This window comes from Panicum virgatum, chromosome 1K, assembly GCF_016808335.1.
Source record: "Panicum virgatum strain AP13 chromosome 1K, P.virgatum_v5, whole genome shotgun sequence".
NCBI lineage: Eukaryota > Viridiplantae > Streptophyta > Magnoliopsida > Poales > Poaceae > Panicum > Panicum virgatum.
This window is the reverse complement of record NC_053136.1, coordinates 27,442,122-27,466,646: the sequence shown is the minus strand read 5'-3', so window position 1 is coordinate 27,466,646 and position 24,525 is coordinate 27,442,122. Positions and strand designations below refer to the sequence as shown.

The following is a 24,525-nucleotide window of genomic DNA, read 5'->3' as shown; positions in this document are numbered from 1 at the left end:
CACTGGTCAGCTACTGTAACGCACTTTACTTAAAGACCGTTAGCTTTTATCGTATAGGTAATGGTCACTATGTAAGAAAAAGCCAATAGTGACGGGCGTCACCTCCCTAAAGTGACGGGCATCGCGCCCGTCACTTCTTCTACGTTACTGTTTAGAACAGAAAAAGGTGACCGGCTTTGCCTGTCACCTATGTTAGTTAAAGGTAATAGTCTTCACTAGAAAACCGTCACCTTAGTTGGTGATGAGGCCCCCCTATGAGGTCTAGGCCCGTCACCTTTGTTCAATGTAGGTGACTGGCACAACATAACATCCGTCACCTTTAATTATTTAAAAGGTGACGGACATCACAGGACGTCACCTTTCTTGATGACGGGCCCCCTTATGAGATCTAAGATAGTCACATTTGTCCTATAAAGGTAACGGGCTGAGAACAACACCCGTCACCTGTGATTGAAGGATAAGTGACAGGCAAAAGACAGCGCTCATCATCTATGATTCATGCATGAGTGACGGGCTTAGGGCAATGCCGTCACTCGTAGTTTTTAAAGGAGACGGGCTATGCTTCTAGGCGCCGTCACCTGATGAATAGGAAAAGCTGACAGGCTTTGGTTGTTGCTCGTCATCTTGGAGCTAGACCCCTTGCAGGCTCATTTTTGGTTCTGGTTGCATCCTAGAGCACCGCTAGGATTTGACAGCCGTCTTTGATCCAGCAAACACACAAAATAGAACTCAATTCATATATCACAAAGGTTACATCAGAAACAACCACCAATTAAAACTCAATTCATATATCACAAATGTTACATCGATCATAAACAATCACCAATTGTACATGATAAACTATATATTGTATCTTTCCACAACAAACTGTACAATAATCGCACAAATAAAAAAGTCTATGAAAGGAATCAGTTCAACGTCTACCAGCAAGGAGGCAACCTTTTCTGTAATAGCAAAGAGCTGCTTCTTCTCCAATCTCTTCCTAATTATCCTGCATATCCTACCAAGAAGTAGGAGTCAAATTATTAATGCATATGAAAACAAAGGTGAAAAAATAGGCAGCAAATTAAATCATTATTTGCAAATTTTAACATGAACAACAAGAATACATATGACAGTAGGAACAATATTTAGCATTTCAAAAAAAAGCAACAAAACTGGGAGAGTTGGCTTTGGATTATAACAATCAATGAAGACCTCGGCCTCCAAAGGCATAATAAGCTACTGTATACTTGCCATAAACACCTCAGCCTCGCTATGTGGCGCATGTGGTCCATGCCTTTTGAGGCTGATATTTTTATGTGCAAGTACGCACTAGTTTATAAGAACAATCTGGTTTAATTTGTACTCTCGTATCGATCTCTCAATCTCTCACTCTCAAGAATTCATGAAGACCTCAACCTCGAAAGGTAGAAGCACATGGCGCACTCCAGCGAGTGTACATGCCATATGCTTCATACCTTTCGAGGCCGACCTGTTCATGGCAAGTACACAATACTGTATAAGAACTATCTACTTTCATTTGTACTCTCGTATCGATCTCTCAATCTATCTAGTGAACACTGAGGTTGAGGTTGAGGTTGAGGTTGAGGTGGATGTTATTTGGCAAAGGTTGAGGTTGAGATGTTTCACTCTCCAATATCATCCTTTTCCAACAAGTATCAGTAAAATTTCTAGCAAGCACATTATTTTCGTGAACAAAATGAACAACAAGTATATATATGACAGCAAGAACAGTATTGCCTGGAGGTGGAGGCACTGTTGAGGCTCACTAACGATCATTTTTAAGCGTCAACTTGATCAGAAAATCATGAGTTTGCATTTCTTACACACATCTTTATCCAAATAAATCCCTAAACCTCACTTTATTTTTAGAATATGCAAGATGTGTTTTTGACCTAATATGTAGGTTGCAAGCATATTTTGGCCCAACATAAAATCACAGAAAATATCAGAGCACTGATTTAGGCTCAAATGGACCAAGTGAAGCCCAACGACCAACCCAAACCGACCTAGGACAGGCTCTACCATGGGCCGTCAGCCGACCACCCTGGTTGCTCGGGAGTTCAGCATTCTTGTATATTATATAGGCTTAGTGGAGTTTAGGAGAAGTCTAGGAGTCATCGAGTCCCTAGAGTTGCTCGGGAGTTCTGGTATGGGTTCATCTCTAGTTCTCTCTTGTAATATTCGGTCATTTGTAATAAAATTAGACTATGGTTACCGATATCTGCTTGAAGTATGTTCTGAGTTATCAGATATATGCTTCGTGATCTGGTTGTGTTATCCACTACTATAAAATTCTATTAATCGAGGCGCTTTAAAATTGCCTCGGAGGCGGGCACATAAAAAACCGCCTCGGTTAATGCCATCGATTAACTGAAGCTTTCACTTTTTGTTAATCGAGATGGTTATGAAATACCACCTCGCAAAATAGATTAACCGAGTCTGTCAGCTTAGAAATAAATGCCTCAGTTAATATTGATTAACCGAGACGGTTGTTTTACAACACAACCGCCTCAATAAATCAGGCCCAAATGCCCAAGCCCACATCAGCCCACTAACACCTCCAATGTATAAAAGCAACATCAAACCCTAAATTACTTCAATCCCTCTCTCACTCCCACAGCCACCATCTCTCTCCTCCCCCTCTCTCTCTATCTCTCTCTACTCCCTCCCTCCCAGATCCTGATGCGGTGGATTCCAGGCAATCCTAGGCTCTGGCCGGATTCGTAGCGGCGCCCGGATCCGCCGGCCACGGCTTGCAGGGGCGGCACTCATGGCTCGCGGCAGCAGAGCCCATGAGGGTGGAGCACCGGCGGCAGAGGCGGAACTCGCCGGGTCGGCAGCGGCCGGAGCGGCTACGGCTCGTGGAAGCGGTGGCCTGCGGGGTCAGTGCCGGCGGTGGTGGTGGAGCTCTTCGGGTCAGCGGCGCCTGCGGCCTATTGCGGTGGAGCACGTGGCCCGAGGCGGAGCACGAGGCGGGGGCACCCGCAGCCCATGATGCTCGTGGTGGCAGTAGCGGGGACACATCGGCGACGGGCTTGGCAGGCCCAGGATGGGCCTGCCGGGCTTTTTCGTTTTTTTAAAAAAAATTTGATGAACTGAGGCGGGCAGCAAAACTGCCTCGGTTAATGTCCGATTAACCGTGACGGTATCTCTGAGGCGGTTGCATTGCATATGATGCTACAGAATTTGTAGTAGTGAACATTCGATGCTTGCATTGCATGATTGCCCTGTGCTTGCCAAGATTAACATATTGGCCTTAGAACTCTATCAACTGCTCCAGTATTCGTATGTTTGCTCTAGTGTGATGTCTGTCCATCCGAAGGGTGGGGGCACCGCGCGGGATGCTAGAGTATCGCTTACTAATGTAGACATAGTGTCTATACTAGATAAGTGTTGCTGGATGTCACCCTTTCCCACGGATTGTGAGGTAGCCGGCAGGTGGTGACATCCTTGTTTGAGCCCAAGTAATCCTCCACATTCAGATTGGGGGGTAGGAGGTACATAAAGCTGTCTAGATGAACGGGCTTCTCCCGTCAGCTACAGAAGAGGTCTCCCTGTTGTTTTAGTTTAATCTTTAATAATCTAACCATAACATAGGATAGATATAGCTAGCGTAGTACATCTGACTCAAGTTCTAGCTTCTGCCTTTCTCCTAGAGTATAGCATATTTTGTTTATTTATCTCTAAGGGTAGTTTGTGTGTGTGTGTGTGTGTGTCACACTACCTCCTACCATGTTATCTATCTTACCCCTGTTTATGCAATTGAATATCCAATCTAGATCAAGTTCATTAACTAGCCTATGTATTTCCATTCGCCGCCTTCTCTGCGAAAATATAAATGACACCCTGGTATACTCCCGGGTAAAATGCTACAATAGTATTCCATGCGCTTGCGGATTTATTCACGGTTCATGAAATACCTGCCACCCTCTTGGCGTCTGCAAGCATCATCGCTGCTTGCTTAGTGGTGACATTGGTTGGCTCCAACAAGCATTTTTGGCACTGTTGCCGGGGAAGGCATAGAGTGAAGTTACATAGGCAAAAGTTATGAATAAAATAGAAATTGGTATTCGCTTAACTTGGCTTTGTTTTCTATCTTTTGTTGATATGAAAATAGCGTAGTGTATGACCGGTTTCAACTTGTCGCAAAATTTCATGCCCAATCTAGAGTCACTATTGAGAAGAGTTCGTCCTCATGTCGTACCTCCTCGGATATCACTCTCGGCAGTCGAATCAATCACTCTCATCTTCTCAAGTTTTGGCCCAGAAGACACTCCGCGATTACTCCACTCCGTTTGCTAACCAGATCCCCACCGGGCCCGAGGTTAACACCGGAGGGGAGAATTTTGAGATCAAGATGGGTCTTATCACGATGGTGTAGGCTAGCCATTTCTGTGGCAAGGCCAATGAGGATGCCAGTGCTCATCTCCAGCAGTTCTTGGAACTCCATAGTACCTTTGTTATCAAGGAACTATCTCAGGATGCGATCTAGCTCCATTTGTTCCCATTATCTCTTCTGGAGAGAGTGAAGCAATGGTTCCATGGTAACAAGAGACCGCTATGCACACCTAGGATAGATGTGCCATGGTGTTCCAAGCAAATTTTTTCACGACGGGCAAGACCAATGCTCTTCGTTGAAGAATTTTGAGCTTTCAGCAGGCATCAAATGAGTCAATTTCTGAAGCTTGGGAGAGACTTCATGAATACATTCTTGTGTTTCCGCACCATGGGCTGGACAATTGGCTCATTCTTCAGAACTTCTACAACGGGTTGAGTCAATCTTCCCGTGATCATGTGGATGCCGCTGCGAGTAGAGCTTTCTTCTCGCTAACCATTGAAAGAGCTGCAGCATTAATCGAGAAGATGGTGTCCAACCAAGGTTGGAGCGATGATTGTCTCCAACCATGCAAAATTGATCTCCTCCTCAAGATGTTCGAGGATTATTCCCAAGACAAAGGCTTAAATGCAGACACTTTAAGCCTTGGAAGCTCGCATGACATGCGAGGTTTTTGGGAATGTTGGCCATTCCGGTGATAATTGCCCAGAAACCCAAGAAGAAGCCTTATATCTCAATGACAACAACAATGGGTTTCGTCCACAAGGAGGTCAGGGGTGGAATCAACCATGCCCATATTATCAAGGAGGTAACGGGAATTCAATTTTTTTTAATTCTAACCAACCTACCTTGAGGGATCTTGTCTATGGCCAAGCGAAGATCAACGAGTCCATTCAGAAGAAGTTGACCGCTAATGACAAATCCGTGGAGACCATCCATGCCAAGATGGACAGCTTCTCCACCGCCATCAAGAACCAGCTGAGTTTCAAGAAGATGCTTGAAACTTAATTAGCTCAGCTGGCTACTGCTACCCCTACTGCTGAGTTAGGGAATGTTCCTGGGCAAACCGAATCTACTCTAGAGAGTGTCAACGCCGTGACTGCCAAGTGGGAAAAGCCACTTAGCAGAACACCCTTCACCAGCTATGCAGAGAAGCTCATGCGACCAAGACGAAGCGCATGGGGCGAACTAGCAGCCACAGTACAAGAGGATCCTGGAACCCTAGTGATCAGTTGCTCAATCTTTGATTGCGACTTTTATGACGCTCTGTGCGACCTTTGAGATAGTGTCAACATCATGCCCAAGGTAACATTTGAAAAACTCAGCTATCCGGCACTTTCCCCTACCACTATCTGTGTGCAACTGGTAGACTCTACCGTGAGGTTTTTTGAGGGAGTCGTGGAAAATCACTTGGTAAAATTCAGGAACACCTTCATATTCACGGACTTCGTGGTCCTCGATATGGAAGGAGATTTTGGGATTCCGCTCATACTTGGGCGACCATTCCTGAGAGATGCAAGTGCCAGAATTGATGTTGGATCGGGGAAAGTCGGCCTTCGCATCATGGGAAAAGCATGAAATTCAAGTTTCAGAACAAGAGGGAATTGTTTCTGATTCATGAAGATAGCGAGAAGCAAGGGTTATGAGTTGAGTCCGGTTGGTAAAATTGGGATATTCATCACTCTCCTTCCGAGTTTGCCTGGGAAGATTGGGAGATTCATGATCCCCCAACTGAGCCAGTAAAAGACGACCAGAAGATTCCTGATTTCATCATCAATACTGTATGGGAACATCAGAAGATCGCCTACCCTACACCCAAGGATCCTACTCCTGCTAATGAGGACATGTCCTCCATGGGTACAACCACAATTGGAGAATGGCATAGAGACCCAAGAGACCAGCATGGATATCCAAATAGAGATGGAGGCCCGAAGCTTATCCGATTTGAGTCGCCAAGGTGGAGGCCCAAATCAAGTTCGAGTTCATCTCGGAGTCCAAGAGTAGAACGCACAAAAATCAATGCCCAGGTCGCATACAGAGTCTATTTTGGACGTTCTTTATATGGATGGAAAGATAATTTCAAGGAGCTTCCAATGGCACCACTCTCTGGCCCAAATTCATTGGGAGTCAATAGGAATCATCTTAACAATAGGACATCTAGAATCTATCATGGTGCTGTGAGACCATCTTTTGGGGTGTTGGCCCATGTATCGTGTTGGGATCCATTATGGACGTGGCTAGGGGTTATGCACGCCCCAACTATCATATAATCAGCAGTCGTCACCATATTATGGTTAGGGTTTTATTTAGTTCTAGTTTTCCTCGTGAAACTGAGATTGATTCGTTGTAACTGTGGCAACAAGTCCTTTTACAGTGATCCAGGGCCCTCGTTCTTGTTCTAGACCACTGTGGTGATTAGTCCTTTTGTGATCAGAGCTTGAACCCCATCTTGATCTTTGCTTCATATACATCTGCAATTTCAAATTGCGTGTTTACCCTTTCTTGCTTGTGTTTCGATTCGCTTACAGGAAAAGTCTTCTTGGCGAGGTCAATCAAGTTATGCTTGGTTGATAACCAACGAAGCAGTGGTGTAATGGTTGCAGGACTTCGAATCGTGTCTGATTAGAAGCCGGATCGCCAACGTCGAGTCTCCATCAATCAAATTTACCCCTACTTCTCGGAAGATCGAGCCTAGCTTTCATCATGTGGTATCAAGATTCAGGTTAATCGTGAGGTATATTATCATGTGCCCTTTAGATTCATCTTATTTTCATTACCTATAGTCCAAAAAAAGCCCCATAAAAAATAATTCCGCTGTCCTATAACCCCTTGTGCCCAATAATTTTTTAGTTCAATTTGCTTTGCTGAATTTTAGTCCCTCATTGTGTCGTTGTGTTCGTCGTGTCTAGATCTAGTTCGTGGTCTTTAGTGTCAACTCTTGTTTTTAGTTTTGCTGGTGCATGTGATTGTTCCGCACATCATAAGTTATAAAGTGAGAGACAAAAGAATTTCTTCAACCACCAGATTTGATTGCTGCAATTCTGAAAAAAAACCTAAACAAAGAGGCAAAGAGGTGCTAAAAAAAGAAAAAAGCAGCACCAACAAGAAGAACAAAAGAAAAGGCAAAGAAGAAGAAAAAAAATCAGAAGTGCTTGCACCCTTGTATCCCTGTGCAGAGTTATATTGTTTCTTGCTTGAAATAAGTCCAGGACACATTTAGGCCGGCGACATAGACTAGATTGGGACTACTTTTCAGTTTTACAATTCTGAATTGAAATTTTGATATTCCTTGCTACCATATTGTGCCAACCTAAAGCTCCACAAATACTTCTGTTCGCACAGGTTCATCTTGCAACTGTTACACTCAAGCTTGACAGCAGATTGTACCATCTTGTTAGCTTTGGTAAGAATACTTGCAAGACAGTGATAAGTCGCTTGAGATATTGTAGTCCATTTTCCTATCTTCCCATCCCAGTAGTTTCTAGTAGATACGGATAATACTTTCGTGTTGTCTTTTGCTATCTTCAATGTCAGGTTCTTCGTATCCACCAACTTATGATGGCATCAGTGCTGATGAGTACATTGCATGGGAAATTGCAGTAGACAACATATTTGCTAATCGCTTTATGTGTCCAAGGAGGAAGGTAAACAATGCAGCTAGTGTTTTACGACTTTCTGCTTTAACTTGGTGGGAGAGCTTAACTCCATTAGATAAACCTCAAACTTGGGATGACATGAAATTTCTTATGAGAGAAACTTTTGCTAATCCATATCATATAGTTAACTCTTATGATAAGGTGTTTCAGTTAGAGGATCATTCTATTGTTGTATCTCCTGCTATCCCTAACCTTATGTAGGATTCTGGACAAACGCAAGTGGACAAGGATGATGCAAAACAAAATGAGGAGCTCACAACCTCATGCGCAAATTTAGAACCATCATCTCACAATGCACCAATCACTCATGCTGAAAATATGAACATAGGTAATGCCCATGGTGCTACACTCACGGAAGGTGAGACTTCTCTTGATGTATGTGATGCTACTTATGTTATACCCATGCAACCATTAATCCAAGAACATGCAATATGTTTATTGGGATCGAATACTTGTGCTGAAAATAGACATTTTCTTCACATTGCTAGTGATGTTGATGAGCCGAAATTGTTATCTTCTTTAAGTACTTTGGCTTACATTGAACTTGATGTTTTGTGTAATCTTAGTTATTTGGAGGAGAAACTTTTTGGATATGCTGATTTTCCATGGTTTTCTCGACATACATATCATGCTATTGGCAAATATAATAACAACGGACAATACATAATTCAACGCGTTTAGATTAGTAGCAATATGGATTCTTCTTTTGATGTACAAGTTTGTAATCAACTATGGATCCAAAGTCACTGCTAATATTCATATGCCATCTACTCCTATGCTACTGCTTGTTAGTACTAATGTTTTGCAAGATAGTATTGACAAACATTGTGTACATTACGACCAAGGAGCCTACATGCTTGCTGCAATTTTTGTGCATGATGACACACCAACAAATTGGAAACATGGTCACATCCCTCTTCACAATAATTTTGGTTCCCTTTATTTTTGCAACCCTGCTCTCCTTTGTTTTGTGCAGAATCACTTTCAAGCACACTCGATGCTGAGGATGGCTTTTTTTCAAGAAGGGAAGGATGATGAGGACATGTCCTCCATAGGTACGACCACAATTGGAGAATGGCATAGAGACCCAAGAGACCAGCATGGATATCCAAATAGAGATGGAGGCCCGAAACTTATCCGATTTGAGTCGCCAAGGTGGAGGCCCAAATCAAGTTTGAGTTCATCTCGGAGTCCAAGAGCAACCCGCACAAAAATCAATGCCCAGGTCGCATACAGAGTCCGTTTTGGATGTTCTTTATATGGATGGAAAGATAATTTGAAGGTTCTTCCAATGGAACTGGTCTCAGGCCCAAATTCATTTGGATTCGACGGGAATCATCGAAACAATAAGACGTCCAGAATCTGTCATAGTGCTGCAACACCATCTTTTGGGCTGTTGGCCCATGTATCATGTTGGGGTCCATTATGGACGTGGCTATGGGGTTATGCACGCCCCAACCATCATATAATCAGCAGCTGCCGCCATATTAGGGTTAAGATTTTGTTTAGTTCTAGTTTTCCTCGTGAAACTGAGATTGATTCGTTGTAACTGTGGCGACAAGTCCTTTGACAGTGATCCAGGGCCCTCGTTCTATTTATACACCTCTGTGGCGATTAGTCCTTTTGTGATCAGAGCTTGAAACCCATCTTGATCTTTGCTTCATACACATCTGCAATTTCAGATTGCGTGTTTACCCTTTCTTGCATGTGTTCTTTGATTTGCTTGCAAGAAAAGCCTTCTTGGCGAGGTCAATCAAATTGTTTTTGGTTGATAACCAACGGAGTAGTGGTGTAACAGTTGCAGGACTTCGAATCGTGTCTGATTAGAAGCCGGATCGCCAACGTCGAGTCTCCACCAATCGAAGTTACCCCTACATCTCGGAAGATCGGGCCTATTCTTCATCACCTGCACCATCTACGCCACTAAAGAAGACCAAGAATGTGTGGCACAAGAAGAAGACGTCATCGCCCGCTACTACTTCTCCAGGAACGGACGAAACGACCTCAACCTAATCAGGTATGGAGAAAGGTCCTGCTTTTTAGACCCTAAACCAAGAGCTAGCTTGGGGGAGGTCCCCTCCCCTAAGTCAACTGTATCCCTTTATTTATTTTTGAATAAATTTGATAAAAAACTTTCATAACAAAATAAATATTTACTGCTTTATTTTCCTTTATCATGTGCGGTAAGAATGTTTTAACTTCCTATGGAAGTTGAAAAGATAAGTTTTGCTTTGTTCTACCTTGTCTGTTGTGTCTAGTTTTTGACTAGAAGAGTTCCCTTAAGTTTAAGTCTGCCGGCTATGCAAACGCTTTGCCATGAACCTAAAAGTTTCGTGGGTTGCATATGCTTGATCTAAGTCTAAGTTGTTGCGAGTATAGATATGGTAAATAAAGTCGTACGAACAAACCTTGTTCTAATGACCATTTCTGGGCGTCAACTTGATCAGAAAATCATGAGAATTTGCATTTCTTACACGCATCTTTATCCAAATAAATAACTAAATCACACTTTACTTCTAGAATATGCAAGATGTATTTTTCAGCTAATATGCAGGTTGCAAGCACACTATGGCCCAATATAAGATCACAGAAAATATCAGAGCGTTGATTCAGGCTCAAATGGACCAAGTGAAGCCCAAAGACTACGCCAGACTGGCTTAGGACAAGCCATACCCCAGAGCTAGGACAAGAGGAGAGCAGGATAGTCTCCTGGACGAAGCTGGGGTGGTTGGCGCCCTTGGGCCATCGGCCGACCACCCTGGTCGGCCGACCAGGCCTGTGGGCTCCACCGCCTCAACTTCGCCATGTGTCGCCTCCTCACTGGTCCCATAGGTCGGTTCTGCAGGTTTCAGGCCGTGGCTCCCTCCTATAAATACAAGGGTGCGGGGTAGAGAATGAACACACACAGACACTCACGTCACCTCTCATCTCAAGGCATTCTTGCTTAGTCTATAGGCTTAGTGGAGTTTAGGAGAAGTCTAGGAGTCATCGAGTCCCCGGAGTTGCTTGGGAGTTCTGGTATGGGTTCATCTCTAGTTCTCTCTTGTAATATTCGGTCGTTTGTAATAGAATTAGACTATGGTTACCGATATCTGTTTGAAGTATGTTCTGAGTTATCGGATATATGCTTCGTGATCTGGTTGCATTATCATTTGATGCTTGCATTGCATGATCGCCCTGTGCTTGCGATGGTTAACATATTGGGCTTAGAACTCTATCAACTACTCCAGTATTCGTATGTTTTCTCTAGTATGATGTCTGTCCACCCGGAGGGTGGTGGCTCCGCGCGGGTTACTAGAGTATCATTTACTAGTGTAGACATGGTGTCTAGACTAGATAAGTGTTGCTGGCTATCAACCTTTCCCACAGTTTGTAGTGGTAGCCGGCAGGTGGTGACAGCCCTATTCAAGCCCTAGTAATCCTCCACGTTCGGATTGGGGGGTAGGTGGAACATAAAGCTGCCAGGGTGCGCGGGCTCCCCCCGTCATTTAGATACAGGTCTACCAGTTGTGTTGTTTAATATCTGACAATCTAACCATAAGATAGCATTGATATAGCTAGCTTAGCACATCTGACTTGAGCTCTAGCTTCTGCCTTTCTCCCTGCCTATAGCAATTCTTTTGTTTACTTATCTCGAAGGTAGTTTGTGTGTGTGTGTGTGTTGCACTACCTCCTACCATGTTATCTATCCTACCCCTATTTATGTAATTGAATATCCAATCTAGATTAAGTTTATTAACTAGCCTATGTATCTTCATTCGCCATCTTCCCTACAGAAATATAAATGACACCCCGGTATACTCTCGGGTAAAATGCTGCAGCGGTATTCCGTGTGCTTGCGTATTTATTTGTGGTTCATGAAATACCTGCCACCCCTTGGCGTCTGTGGGCGTGTTGGCGCTCCTTAAGTACCCATTTTATCCCTTGTTTATCCTTAATAATGGCATGAATTTAATATCAAAATCACTAACCATCCTAACCCCGGCCTAATTATTGGTCATTTTTACACTGGCACATATATTTTGGAGGAACTTCGTTTTTGCAGGTTTTTGGCCTATTTTGGAGCGTGAAATGATAAGGCCCGTGATCGAGCGCTAACACGGAGAAAGACGAAGGCCAAAGCCCAAAGGAAGGACCAAAGCCCATATTGATTCGAAGCCCATTCATGCACATCCATCCTCCAAGAGAGCCCAATGGACCAAGCCCACAAAGATGAGATCAAGATACTTCGGGATTAAGCAAAGCAAATAAAGATTTAAGGAAGGATTCCCTATCCTATCCTTTCCTTGAAGATATCTCCAAGATAACGACGTCCAAAGGGGTGCAATCGTGAAGGACATAAACTCTAGAAGATGCGAGGAGTCTACACGCGAAAGATGAGACCGAGGCGGGCCCGAAAGTGGGTAGGCCGGCTGGCCTAGGCCCATGAGGCCGGCCGGCCTAGCCCGTTTCCGAGGCGGTTCGGCCTCCCCTTCGACCGGTGGCTTCCTCGGCTTATAAATAGCTCGCACCTTATTCAACTCGCGGAATCAATCCACCCAGAACTCGACGAAAACCTAGGGCCAAGGCCGGAGGGAGACGACGGCCACCGCAAGTCTTCGAAGGTACCTAGGAGATGGCTTAGGCCACCCCTAGCCTCCATGGCCTCCTTGCGAGGTTGTGCCATGGTGGAGTTCGGGAGTCATCCCCATCATTCATCGGGGTATGTACACACACGATGGTGATATCAATCTACTCTTTATTCTAGTTGTCTCGACTTTGGTCTACTTCAATGCATGCTTTCTTTCTCATATGTGATGCATCCATATGTTCATAGTAAGATTAGATCTATTCGTGGTGATTAGTCTATATCTTGCGGATACGTTGAGGTAGCGTGTTTTAGTAGTTGGTTGATTACCCCGGTGTGGTGACAGCATGGGGGATGGAAAAATTCTAGCGACGGCATGATGTAGAATAGGATCGATGGCGAGTACCATGGGAGTCGTTGCGCGGCCACCAAGAGGAGGAGCTTCGAGTAAGAGCACTTGGTGGGCATTTGGGGTAAAGCTTTGGGAAACCTTAGGCGTCGACATGCACCTCGCACCGGCGACCTTGGGAAAGTAGGCCGCTTGCGAGACGCCTTTCTGAGAGATGATTTCGTGTACCGTTAGTTGAGATGCAATCTATGTTTTGATCATCTTTTTGACTAGAACTGTACCTAGAGATGATAGGCCCTAGCTCCTTGGTTGTGTTATCTCATCTACGGTTGTGGGTGTGATGAACACTTATGCTTCATTCATATCTATCAAGTGTTCAGTTTATATGCAATCTTCGCTTCATGTTTAGGATAGGTTCGATAGATTAGATGGTAAACTCTAGTCGGTTCGCTTCTTATCCACGGATTGATAAACCTTGGGAGAGTACTCTAAGGGAAAAGCTACCACGATCTGTGCGCTTGCGGTACGTAAATTGGGGCTCTAAGGAGTGTCAATAGGGCGTCACCGTTGACTCTCAGTGGTGACATTGGTAGGCGTCAACACCATTTTCATCCATCCACAAAATTAAAACTCCATGTTTAATGATCAGTATCCCCCAAAAGAGACATGGGCTATCAAAAAAAAAGAAAAAAGATGGCGTGCCCCATAAGCATGACCCAAAACAAGGAAAAAATTAGACTCATGAAGGCCCAAAGAAAAAAAGGAAAATAATAGTATAGCCATGACCTCATATTATCCGAATAAAAGGGAGAGAGATCCATAAGGAGTATTTCATTCCCACCATCCACCTTCCACACACGTGCACAATCTTGATCAACTTGTATGATTTGTCATCTCCATGGATGCATTATTTGAGTTGCAATATTTGTGACACAAGTGCATACCTCCACTTTCACCTACCATGAGCTCCATATAAGCCTTGGTGAGGATATATATACACAATGAGCGACATGAGAGATCCTATGGAGAAGTAAACCTATGGTTGGTATTTGCAAAAAATATTTTCAAAATCCCAATCATATGGCAGGAAAGTGGAGGAAACTGAAGTCAGCATAGTTCCACTCTTCAACTTCCCAAACATTTATGGTAGACACATCAAAATTCACAGGCGAAGATAAGGCTTAGAATAATCTGTATGCAGGTGTCATATCATATAGAAGCTGGGTCTGCCTTAGTTCTAGCCTTTACTCGAGGATGAGCAAAGAACTAAGTGTGGGGGATCTTCTTGACACTCGCTAATGACTCATTTCAAGCGTCAACTATCGTGCAAAAGTTGAGCGTCGAAAGGAATAAATGTCAGCGTAGAGTAATTTATTGACAAATTCCATAGATGCTGGTCTGAGAATATGTGCAGATGAATTTGGGCCAAAAATGCAGGAAACTAGGAAGTATGATCCAAGGTACAAATGTCCAACTACATACAAAGATCAAATGGCCCACTAGACAGCCTCACATGAGCAGGAATGCAGCCCAAAAGCAAGGTGACACGTCATTGATCTGAGGCAACACCTTCTCGATGAATCAGACGCGTTCACGAGGATCCACGGGCCCACCATAGCTACCAAACTACCTTAAGACAAGCCATGACCCACATACATGACATGGGGCCCCACCTAGCAGTGTCCAAACCAAGAATTGGGCTGTTCGGCCACCTTTTCTGGTCGGCCGACCAACATGGTCGGCCGACCATAGGTCAGTTCGTCCTGGGTGCTATCTTCCACATGTTAACTCCTCATTCAATGCCAAGGTCAGTTCCAGGAGGCATGGGCCCAATCCCGAGGCTGAAGAGGCCATGGCACCCCTTATATATATGAGAGGAGGGGGGTAAGAATCAAGACATCCACCACGTGCAACTCCAAGCCTTCTCTTGAGTTTAGAGTTGTCGTAGCCTAGGGAGAGGGTAGAGGTACTCAGGAGGGGCGCCAATCTTCGGCGCTCTTCTCCATTTTGTACCTCTACGAGAGTGAAAGAGTAGTTTGGGAAGTGCCGGGGTGTCGATACTCTGCTCTCAGCTTGTACCTCTACGGATGCTGCTACATTCTTCGAGTTTACTAAGTATTCGTAGTTCCTATCTCTAGTATTCTACTTGGTATAGTATATGCTAGTAGTGCTTGTAGTTGAGTGAGATTAGTTCTCTTACTCGCGGGGTCGTCGCTCTATATTCATACAGAGTGCTGTAGTTTGCTGTGAGATATCATACATAGTTAGACTGTAGTAGTAATCATTAGCGTAAGCGTGGTATCTAGGCTAAGGGTTATCCTTTGTTTGCCTTATATCTCACAGTTTATTAGAGGTAGGCCGTAGGTGGTGACAGCCCTATTGGTCCTTCGTAATCCTCCATGTTCGAATGTAGTGTAGAGCTGTTGGCCGGAGTCGACTGGCAGACCAGTTGTGAGCCTGTGTCCGAGAGATTGACCTTTAACTCACCTATAGCGCTATCTTAGGAATCCTTTCTTCTTTTCAACCTATCTTGGTGGGTCTTTAGACCGACTAGAATAGGAGTTAGTGCACACACATTCCCTGTGGATTCGATAAACCTTGGAATACTCTGAGGTGAAAGCACAACAGTATCTATGCACTTGTGGATTTATTCGTGACGCTAAAATACCCAACATTCGGTCCCACCCGTCAGTAGGAGAAAAGGAAAAAGAAAAGAAGGGGCGCTGGCTAGGCCGGTTTGGGCCGGAAAGAGTAGATGGAAGGGAGTTCGGGCTGGCGGAAAAAGAAAAGGGTGGCCGGCAGCCCTGTTAGCAAAGAAAAAGAGAAAAAAGGAAAAAAAAGAAACAAAAATAAAAAGGTATTTCCATTGCCTAGAAATTTAAAGAAATTCATAGAAAAATAGAAGAAATGCCTAGAAAAATCTAGAAAAGTTCTAGGAGGTTTAGAAACTCGAGCACAATCAAACAAAAATAAAATATGCACCAGCATGAATGCAAGAATTCAACTTAGAGCCTACGGTGAGTTTTCATGAGTGCAAAAATAATGTTTTTTGAAGCTAGAAAATTGTGGAACTAAGCTAGACTCTTCTAATGTAAATTTTAGGGTGTTACAAACCTACCCCCTTAAAGTGAATGTTGTCCTCGATATTCGGATGGATTTGAGAAGAGTCGGGAAATTCGGCCTTCAATTCATCCTCTCTTTCCCAAGTTGCCTCCATTGAACTTTACACATGTTAAGAACCTTATTCCTTGTGATTCTCTCTGCTATCTCTATGATTCTAGTTGGATACTATATATAGGTAAGATCATCCTCCACATTGAGTTCATCCAAAGGCAACTGGTCTTTAGGTAAACACAAACACTTCTTCAACTGAGAGATGTGAAATACATTATGCACATCTAAAAGGCGAGCTAGCAACTCCAACTAACACCTCTCCTCTCAAGCACCTGAAATGGTCCAATATACCTTGGTGACAGTTTTCCCTTGACTTTGAACCTGCGGAGACCTCGAATGGGTGAAACCTTCAAACAGACATAGTCACCAACTTCAAACTCTAGTTCTCTACGTCTGGTGTCTGCATAACTCTTTTGTTTAGACTGTGCTGTCCTCAAGTTCTCTCTGATGATCTGAACTTGTTGCTCTACATCTTTTAGACTTTCTGGCCCAAATAACTGACTTTCACAAGTTTCACTCCAATGCAATCGTGTTCTGCATTTTCTGCCATATAGAGCCTCAAAAGCTGACATCTTCAGACTGGCCTGATAACTATTGTTGTATGAGAACTCCACATACGGCAGACCCTTGTCCCAACTAGTACCATACTTCAGAGCACAAGCTCTCAACATGTCTTCCAATATCTGTTTTGTCCTCTCTGTCTGACCATCAATCTAAGGGTGATAAGCTGAGTTGAAATTCAGCCGTGTATCCAAATTCTCATGTGATTTCTGTCAAAAGAGAGAAGGGAGTTGAGTACCTCGATCAAAGACTATATTCTTAGGCACACCACGCAAAAACACGATTCCTGACATATATAACTCTGCTAGCCTGGCACTAGAGTGAGTAGTCTACTGTGAACACTTAATAGTCATTGACGAACTAGAGGTCGGGTACAATATCCGGCATTTTTTCAGCCGAGCAGTACTTGTCACCCCGGCTCCATCTCTAGAAGCTCCTCTACAGTCCCCCGGTTAGATCCATTGCAGTGCGCTACGTGATGTAGTGTTACAGAACATTGGGGTAGAGCTTCCGCTAGAGAGTGTCTCATGTTACATGATAGGTTACTTGCTGCTATGCCCTTCACCCGAGGAGGACAATCGCATCTTGTCGGCACCATTCATCCGTATTGGGGAACATGTCCTTGCCCTCGCACCCTGGACACCCGGTTTTGGTTCCACTGAAATACCCTGTGATGAGCAACTACCACAACAACCCTTGACACCAGCTAGACGCCCACGATCACCACAAAATCACATACGACTGCACCTGGTCATATCTGGATTACCACTGCATCTATTTGCGTAGTCGCAATTGGTATTACCTAGAATCTTCGCAAACATATGTCAGCTCGTCGACGTTGGGAGGGATACAAGTGATAACTCACTCTGGGCGAACACATTTGCAGAATTGGAATCTATACCTAGACTCGTATATGTAGGAGTCCGGAAAGTTGGACAAAGTGGTCCCTACGTGCAGCTGTGGGCAGTTTGGATTCAACCATTTCATCTGCCACCGGCGGACCCACAGGCAGTCGAGCAACACGAGAATGGTAATTGCAGTAATAACAAAACCTTGCTTCATTTATGATACACTATTCCTTCTAACAATTGTCGCTCTTATTGCAGATATGAGAGAAGTTCGAGTCCGATTACGTCTTTACCCTAAACCCGCCCCTTGCCAGGGTGCGGGGCCTTCTGGACAAGGAGGTGAACAAGGACAACAACGTGTGCAATTATGTACGGTTCAACTAGTCAATACATCATCCTAATTACATACTTGAGCACCCAAACAATCCATAAACTGTGCTACCTCATGTGGATTCTCATGCATGTCAGATTGAGGAATATGAAGGCAGCCCCTCTCCATGTGAACATGGAAGTGGATCCACCATTGTGGAAGAGACACCACCGGACTCACCATCGGAGGGCACTGAACTAGATCTCAAAGCATATGGCGACGACGAAGATACCGGCAACTACGAAGGTCCCACCCAAATGGTCTCCACACAAGGGTACTTTTAGTTGAGCTTCAATCCTTATGTATACAACTATCCAACTAAAACAGAAGACCTTGTCCAGTCGTTTGTTTGCTAACACAACTCCTTTACAGTGACAAAGAATAATAATTCGAAAGATGAGGAGACACTGGAAGCGGCAAGCACTTAAGAAAACTGTGCTAGATGCTAGGAGCACGTGTCGTCAGGCTTGCCCACGGAGTACCAGTCTATTCAGCCCACTGGAGCAACGTCGTCGTCATGAAATACTCGTTGCGCTATGTGTGCTTGTATCATTTCCCTTGCTTTCTCTATGGACTTGTGGTAATATGGATTACTAGCTAGTTGTATGGATTGCTTGTGATATTTAATGTAATGTATGGACTCATATCATTTCCCTTGCGTTGTATTTCCCTTGCGTTCAGTATGGCATTGCATTCTGAATGATGGAATGATTGTAACGTTTATTGCGATGAAAATTTGATGGAGTTTCATATCTTTCTTTCTCGTCACAGCCGCGCCGCCTCCTAATTTTCCCTTGTTATATGGGTCTCCACAATGGTAGGGTTAAATTTTCAAATGTTTTGGATATGATTTGCTATTTTTTTAGGATATAACTCATTTTCAAAAGACTTTTAAAAATATTAATTCTAAAAAATAGGGAACATAAAATATATTCCGGTTTGCACACTATAAAATAGAAAACACACTGAAATATAGTTCTTCTAATTTTCGCTTGTTCTATGGGTCTCCACAATGGTAGGGTTAAATTTTCAAATTTTTTGGATATGATTTGCCATTTTTTAGGATATAACTCATTTTCAAAAGATTTTTAAAAATATTAATTCTAAAAAATAGGGAACCTAAAATATATTCCGATTTGCACACTATATAATAGAAAACACAATGAAATATAGTTCTCCTAATTTTCCCTTGTTCTATGGGTCTCCACAATGGTAGGGTTAAATTTTCAAATTTTTTTGCTATGATTTGGCATTTTTTATGATATAACTCATTTTCAGAAAACTTTTAAAAATATTAATAGGGGCGGGTGACATCAATACCTGCCCCTCCAAATGCATTAGTGGGGGCGGGTGGTGATGTCAATCGCCCCTACTAACATTTTTCAATTAACTTCAAAAATTCAATTAATTGATAAAAAATAGGAAAGGACCCCAAAAAAGCCAAAATTTAACCCTGAACCTATTTTGACCCATAACATAAAACTATAATTTGAAAACTAGTATAGGGTAATGAGATAGTGGAAATCTACAAGTATAGGGTAATGAGATAGCAGTGAGAGACTGTATAATGGAGTTTGCACACTATCTAATATAAAACACACTGAAATATAGTTATCCTATTTTTCCCTTGTTCTATGGGTCTCCACAATGGTAGGGTTAAATTTTCAATTTTTCTGAATATGATTTGCTATTTTTTTGGACATAATGTAATTTTTAGAATATTTTGAAAAATATTACTAGAGCCGGGTCATAATATCACCCCGCCCCTATAAAATCATCTTTTAGGGGCGGGTTAAAACATAAACCGCCCCTACAAAAGAATTTTTAGGGGCGGCTGGTAACTCCACCCGCCCCTGCTAATAATTTCCAATTACCTTCTGAAATTCAATTAATTCTAGAAAAATAGTAGAATAACTAAAAAAAGGTGAAACTTTACACCTGCCATTATTGTGACACATATAACAAGGAAAAAATATATGAAAATAAAAAATCGTTGTATATTTGCCTTGAGGGTGTGAAAATCTAAAACCATATAGTTATGTGATATAGTAGGATAGGGTTATAATGTGATTTACCCACAATGAAATGTAATACATCCTAAAAATTTAATTCTAATATTATTTTCCTTTTTTAATGGCTCTCAACAATGCTAGGGTCAAGTTTTGAGTTTTTTTATATGATTTGCTATTTTTTTGGATATAAAACAAGTTTTAGGATATTTTGAAAAATATTTATAGGTGTGAGTGGTGATGTCACCCGCCCCTAGTAATCGTTTTCAGGGATGGGTGGTGATGTCACCCGTCCTTAGTAATCATTTTCAGGGGCGGGTAGTGATGTCACCCGCTCCTAAAAATCCCTCTGCTATAAATATGGGTAGCGTTTAGGACTTAGCCATTTTTTCGATTGACTGCATCCGACGCCGCCAGGCTGCTGGATCTCGGCGCCACAGTCCTCCTCCCGCACCGCCGTCGTCCTCTCCTCTGCCCACGCCAGCGCCGCCGCGTCCTTCGCTACCCGCGCACGTGCAGCTGCCTCCTGTCCCTCCTCCGCCCACATGAGAGCCGCTGCGTCCTCCGCCGCAAGCTGCACAAGCGCCGCCACCGTCCCCGCGCACCGTGCCGCCAGTGCTCGTGCAAGCCCCGTGCCGTCGGGACCCATGCCGCCGGCGCTGTGCTCAAGCTCTCTGGGTCCACGCAGATCGACGCCGGCGCCGTCATCTCAACTGGCGCCATCCTCTCCGCCGTGCGCCGTGCCCCACTCCACCGGTGTCCTAGCGCCGCCGCCCCCGGTCGATCCGCACCGCCGGGACCTGGGACAGTGCGCCGAGCTCCTCCGACACGCCCCTCCTCCGGGCAAGAGCGGCGCCCGCGGGCCGGCACCTCCTCCCTGCCTGGCCACCTCCTCCAGCCGGCCGCCCCTGTAAAAGGTTTTTTCTTTTTTTTTCTTGTGGGCCGACTGACCAGTGGGCGCCGCAGGTCAACCCTGTAAATTTGTTATTTTTTTAAGCAGTTAACTTGTAAATTTGTTTAAATAATTAAAAATAGCAGAAAAAATTCATACCAAAATTGCTAGATGAAAAAACAATGAACTTGGTTTGAATGTGTTTGAAACAATGGAAACAAGGTTCCATTTCTTGCCTGAATTGAATTTGTGGAACTAGTTTTATTTAGAGCTTGTAATTTCCTAGGTTAAATAAATTTCATAAATGTTTATTATTTATGGATTAGTTTTATTGAATGTGTGGAACTAGTTTTATTTAGAGCTTGTAATTTCCTAGGTTAAATAAATTTCATAAACATTATTTATGGAGTTGTTTTATTGAATGTGTGGAACTAGTTTTATTTAGAACAATGAAAAATATTGAAAAATGTATTACTATTGTTATATGAATTATTAGGCAGAAGATAATTTTTTTGTTAGATGTAGATGTCAAAATGGATTACATGTGTCTTGTTTATTAAAGATAACATATGATGTGTCCTTGATTTGATTATAAGAAGGAATCGGCAATGTCTCCATTATTTCTCTCTCTCATTCGCGAGAGACAAATACATAGACACATTTATATAGAGAAACATAGAGAGAGTGATAATATAGAGAGAAACAAATATCTCATCTACATTTATGCTTATGTTTTCAGAAGTCGTAAATGTCTCATCCGTTGTCCCCTTCCCCACAAGGGGAAAATGCGATGACGCAAGACAAGGAAATTGAGCAAATTGTATCCCAGATGGACTGGAACGATCATGGCGATGCTCCGATAAATCTGGGGATGACGAAGGTCCGCAGATAGGACGAGGGGCTTACGTAGGCGGAGTGTGGCAGGATCCTCTTGATCCACATCTGTTCCCTGAAAGAGAAAGACGTTCAAGGTCGGAGTTTGATCCGGATTACGTTCTGAGTCCAATTCGGGTAAAGACTTACTAGCGAGCATTAAATATACATTTTCAACGACTACGCATACTGAGTTGCCGAATTGTATGGTCCATGTAGGAGCCTCCGACAGTAAGAGGTGATCGCCGACGCCAACCTGCAAACGCAACAGACGAAGAACTTGAAGGGAATGAAAGCTCTAGTCCAGAACCTCAATCGATTTCCTCTGGCAGCCAAAATTAAAGGAAACGGGGTCAGCGTGGAAGAAACAAATACCCCGAAGGCCAATGGACGGTCAATGTAGTTAGTCCAGCAGGAGAGCCAATGGAGCCTCTTGATGTAAGTGCAAAATTTCGGAACGCAATCGGTTCTATAATAAGAACAAAGATGGTTTTGGATCCAATGATCCCCGATTGGCCAACAGTTGCAGAGGATAGGAAGGAGGCGATGTGGCAACTATTGAGCCGAACTTTTATTTTGCCAAGAGGAACTCAAGATAAAGTGAAGCATTATGCTAAGAAGATGTTGGGTGAAACTTTCCGCCGATGGAAGAGTGAACTAAATACCAAGTATGTGCAGAAGGGCCTAACACCTTTTGCAGATTATGGGGACATCACACCACAACAATGGGAAGAGTTTGTTCGGCAAAAAAACTCTAAGGAATCTCTAGCTCTGAGCAAGAGAAATAGAGATCTAGCATTGAGCAACGTACAAAAAGTCTGTCTTGGCCCGGGGGAATACCAAAGAAAGGCCGATCAGTGGCGGCGTGAAAGAGTAGCTATAATAACCACAGGGCTACCTGACCCTTTTCAAGGCCTTACTGATCGTGGCTGGTTCTGGCTTGAAGCAAGGAAGCCTAAGATAGTGGATGACAAGCCACATTTTGACGAACCACAGACCGAAGCCGTCGCACAAAAAATTTATGAACTTACCGACCTTTAGAGTCAAGGAAAGTTCAAAGCCAAGAGGGACAAGGATGTGCTTAGTACAGCCCTTGGGTCCAAAGAGCATGGAGGTCGCGTCAGAGACATGTCCTCTAAGTTGTCATTTAAGGATGGGTTCCAAGAGCACCGGTCAACCTACAAGAGGCATGACCGCTACAAGGAATAGATTATACAAGCGGCAGAGCAAGCAGCAGAATCAAAATTTAGGGAAATGTTTGCACAAATTGTAGAGCAGCAGTCCGGCCAGATTGTGACGATGCCCCCTCCGGTATTAGCCGAATCGAATTCGACATGTGCTCAGAGCGGTGTTGCGTCAACGACAGCACAACCATACCCAGTGGATTCTGTAACAAGTACTACTCCATGCATGCTCCTGTATCCGATCGGTAGAGCTGAGAAGACGAAAGAAGTTGCCAAGGCCCACGTGGATCCTGCTGGGGCTTTATTTGAGGGAAAACCAATCCCGCCCCTATATGCATGTGTGCGAGTGCAGGAGCTCCTAAAATCAAGCTATCAAGACAACGATATAGACATCCCCAATGTAGATGGGAAGACCACGCTTGGACAATGTGTTGGCATCACCATACTATGGCACAAGCGAGATATTATTCTGCTTGTTTCAGCAGATCTTACCACGCCATCACCACAACAGTCTCTACCAGCTCTACCATATATACCGGCCCCGCCAACATCACCACAAGCTCCAGCATCTCCACCAGCTCCACCATCGCCACCAGCTCCTGCGGCTCCATCTTCGCCACCAGCTCCAGCATCTCCACCAGCTCCACCATCGCCACCAGCTCCTCCAGCTCCACCTTCCCCACCAGCTCCTGCTTCCGGACCAGCTTGTCTACTAGTTCAAGCATCATCAGCACCTAGGCAAGAATCACCACAAGCGCACAAGGGCTCGACTCCACCACCACAACTTGGCCACGAGTGATACGGTCTTATGAGAAGGATGACTTAGACCCGAAGCCGCGTCGATTTGAGCCCCGGAGCGGCCGATTTGGGCCAAGTCCGGCGAGCCCCGCCGCGGGAAGCCACCTCCGGCTCGTGCTGCTCCACCAGCTCCGCCAGCACCCCAGGCTCCACGGAGGCAGCTCCTCCTGCCGGACAGCAGGCTCCAGCACCTCCTCGCGTGTGCTATCACTGCGGGCAGCCGGGGCACTACGCCAACACTTGCCCCCGGAAGGCGCAGGCGGGACAGCAGGGGCGCCCAGCTCAGCCCAGGGCGCCAGCACAGGGTCGGGTGAACCACGTGACGGCCGAGTCAGCGGCTGAGGCTCCTAACGTGGTTATTGGTACGTTCATGGTCAACTCTCACCCCGCTACAGTGCTTTTTGATACCGGTGCTACTCATTCTTTCATTTCCAAGTCATTTGCCGAGAAGCATGGTATACCAGTTTCTTGTATGAGGACAGCTATGGTAGTTACCTCACCTGGGGGCCAGATACATACATGTTCTATATGCTCCAGAGTTAGTATGGTCATAAAGGGGGTAGAATTCCGCACTGGTTTGATCGTCATTGATTCCTCGGGGATAGATGTGATTTTGGGCATGGAGACCCTTACCAGATGGGGAGTCCGTATTGATTGTGCTCAGCGGACAGTTCACTTGTCAGCATCTGATGGCCAAGAGGTGACAGTTAGTGCTTCAGAGCCTTCTGGATTTCTTCATCAGATGGAGGCTAGACCCACGGATGTTATTCGCGTGGTGTCTGAATTCCCGGATGTCTTTCCGGATGATTTGCCATGTATGCCGCCTGAACGCGACATCGAGTTTTCTATTGATCTCTTGCCTGGCACAGCCCCTATTGCAAAGCGGCCCTACCGCATGGCAC

At 44.3% G+C, this 24,525-nt stretch overlaps 1 long non-coding RNA gene across 3 annotated transcripts in view; it reads right to left on the bottom strand.

The window, feature by feature from the left end:
• Nucleotides 1-763: 763 nt before the first annotated feature.
• The window catches only part of LOC120700664, a 44,109-nt gene continuing 20,347 nt past the window's right edge, over nt 764-24,525 (bottom strand). The window contains exons 2-3 of one of the 3 annotated variants that reach the window (XR_005685937.1): nt 21,792-21,897; nt 21,318-21,717 (exon numbers count right to left, since the gene is read on the bottom strand). This is a non-coding gene — a long non-coding RNA (uncharacterized LOC120700664). Of the gene's footprint in view, nt 992-21,317; nt 21,718-21,791; nt 21,898-24,525 lie in introns of those variants that run through there. The other 2 variants (XR_005685938.1, XR_005685939.1) reach the window with 2 other exon arrangements.